Source organism: Dromiciops gliroides, chromosome 4 (genome assembly GCF_019393635.1).
Source record: "Dromiciops gliroides isolate mDroGli1 chromosome 4, mDroGli1.pri, whole genome shotgun sequence".
Taxonomy (NCBI): domain Eukaryota; kingdom Metazoa; phylum Chordata; class Mammalia; order Microbiotheria; family Microbiotheriidae; genus Dromiciops; species Dromiciops gliroides.
Genome location: NC_057864.1, coordinates 140,786,400 through 140,789,778, shown reverse-complemented (window position 1 = coordinate 140,789,778; position 3,379 = coordinate 140,786,400).

The following is a 3,379-nucleotide window of genomic DNA, read 5'->3' as shown; positions in this document are numbered from 1 at the left end:
CTTAATGACTAAACCAAATTTGTTTTTTGGCCAAGGTAATGAAGGTCGACTGATATCCAAAGTCTCCTTTTCTCCTCTACCTCATGATATAAAAGCCCCAGAATTTTCTAAATCAAAACTTTTTGATTGGCTGTCAATAAATTAATTTCATTCTCTCTCTAGACTCCTGGCAGTGGAATGACAATACACTGTCCTAAGGAGGCCAAACTTACACGTTCAATCCCTGTGTGGGCCAATCAATCAATATGCATTAAGTAATAACCATGTACTGTGTAGGTATTTGGAATACAAATATAGAAATGAGAAAGTCCTTGCCTTCAAGGAGTTTTTATTCTACAGGGGGAGCAGTTGATTTTACTCAGTTCACTGACCAAAGACTGAACTCCAATTCCTACCATCCCTTGGCTCTTGGTTTTTCTTTATTCTTTTTCTTTTTTTTTTTTGTGGGGGAGTAAGGATTAAATGACTTGCCCAGGGTCACATAGCTAGTAAGTGTCAAGTGACTGAGGCCAGATTTGAACTAAAATCCTCCTGAATCCAGGACCTTTTTCCACTGTGTCACCTAGCTGCCCCTGGCCCTTTGGTTACCAGGAAAAAGGACAGGGCTGTGTGAGGAAGTGTGAATAGATAGGTCAGCAGTCATCATCTTCAAACAATTTGTATAACATAACATAGTGATAGATTAGCAGTACTATCATCCTATAAGAAAGATAACACAAGGACAATCAACATGAAAGGAGATCTCTCTCTGTCTCTGTCTCTCTGTCTCCCCATTCATGTATGTATGTTTGTATATATAGGAGAACTCAGAGAACTTAAATGACATACACACATATATATCACTTAAGTTCTTCAAGTTTTCATTTCTTCAAAATCAAACTTTAAATATGGAAACTTATTGAGTCTATGAGGCATGTGAGTTGTAAAGCTTGACACAATTCTTAAAATTACTTCTTGTCTTTCAGTCACTTTACCAGTCAATGGCTATGACTTTGTGTGCATGTGTACTCGTGTGTGTATTTTGCTAACCAACAAAACTGACATGTATAAATAACTTTTAAAGTTTGATTTATATACATTATCTCACTTGAGTCTTATAACAATCCTGTTAGATAAACCATACAGGTATATGTGGTAAAAAAAATATGAAAGTTTTTTTTCCGGCTCTGCTGGTCTCCTGACTGCGCTGCATAGACGGTCTCTCTCTCCCCAAAGGTGGCCTTTGGCTTTTGGTGAGTTTTATACAGAATATAGACTAAACCTACACTTAAGACAATTTGTATTGTATTTCTACTTTCCTATCCTTCTAATCAACATCACCTCGTGACTACCATAAAAATAAAAGCTCTATCTAGAAAACCAGAAGCTTCTTCCATTTACTAGTCTGGGAGATAAATTAAGGGAAAGGTTAAGTAGGGTAGATTTATGATCTAATATCCAATTTTAATCTCACATATAGCTATCCTATTTTACAGCAGAACAAATTGAGGCTCAGAAAACTTAAATGACTTGCTCTTGGCCACACAGCTAATAAATGTCAGGATCATCATTATTCAAACCTGTGTCCTAACTCTAAATTCAGTCTTTCATCCCTTATTCTGTATTTGTCTTTTCTGGATTAAATCTCTTTCTTTCAGACATTTCCACCATATCAAGATCATTTAAAATTTCTTTCCTCTTATTCTCTAGGATTGTATCCATTTCTTACTTAGGAAGCCTCCACCAGCCTAATAAATGCATCCACAATTCTATCACTCTTGACAATTGCCACTCATTACAATATAGCCTTTCTGCCCCCTCTATTTATTTACATCAATCTATTGATAACCCCTCTTTGGGTGAGACACTGCAGTCAGTGACACACCACTACAGATGATTATTAATCATAGAGCAGTTATTTCCCTTTTCATTAATTCAGATGGTAATTCAGAAGAAAACATCTATTTATTATTACAAGTATGAATAATTCATGTTTTAGAGAAGAATAATTTTCACATTTATTAGTATGACTCATTCTGGACCCAGCCCCCTAGGACTGGCTAACGGTGAAAGTAATAAGGTCCCTCATCATTACGTTGACTACATGTTTTATTAGCTGCCTAGGTATTTGAGAACTTATATTTCATATTTATACTGCAGTCAAAAATGTGAAAAAATGAATGTTGGGCATATTTTAACTAATTGAGTGTCTAAGTCCCTAAAGAACATTTGAGGCATTAGATTTTTAATGAAGGTGAGACATTTTGACTCATAACACATCACCTACCCTCCCATCTAACACTGGACAATTTAAGGACATTTACTCCCCTACATAGCTCTAGAGCATATATACCATTTCATCAAAATGAAATGGAAAACTGTTTTTCCTTACTATTCCAAACAACTTAGCAAAAATATGGGATCTAGAATCAGTCTTATAGAAACAAATTATATGGATAATCTTACTCCCCTCTCCTCCAGCAAATAACCAAAACAAACAAACAAACAAACAAACAAACCTATAAACAACTATGCTTTTGCCATAATTGCTCAAATGATTGAAGACATTCTGAGGCATCACCTTAGACTTACTGTGCAGCCTAAACCACTACCTACAATTTAACATATTAATAATAAATCCATATCTGAGAAAGTTCTTGTTTTTGAAAAAAAAAAGAATTTCTGGTAGAGTCATTTGTACTGCAAAACTGATTGAATCATTCTAATCATGACCAGGGATAGCTTTGTTCATTCAAAATAATTGATTTTACGTCACTCTAATCTCTCCCTCATCTATTTATAATCAATAGCAGATGCTAGGTAGTTGTAAAAATGACTGTATTTCTTCTCTCACCTTTTTCTCACCCTACACACATTGTGACATCGAATTGAGCAAATAGTGGAAGGGCAAAAAGATAAACAGAGGTATTATCTGAACTCTGCATGACAAAAACACACAATGCATGTTCACACACCCCACTCCTTACTCTTCCCTTCCTCTGATCTTTCCTATAATAGATGTTTTCTTTTCTCATGTGGATACAACTGGGAGGTCAGAGCTATGCCTCTCAGGCATTGCCTCTGCCAATGCTTAGAGTAATAGCACCTAAGGGCTATAATATTTCAGTGTAGATCACCTCAAGGTCTCAGGCTTTACTCAGGTAAATACAAACAAGGTAGCCTTAGATCTCAATTATCCCCATATGACTTAAGTGCAGGTTTGTCCAAGAGAGCCCCCCAAGTACTTCCCCCCTCCCACCTTGAACTAACTGAAAATATTTCGTATTCTCCCACCTTATGTTTAGTTATGTTAACTCATCACTTTGCCTACTTCCATCATAAAATTAAATTTACAAAAATGTTTAAGTCTCTCCTGTGAAACCATCAAAGGAATTGAAAT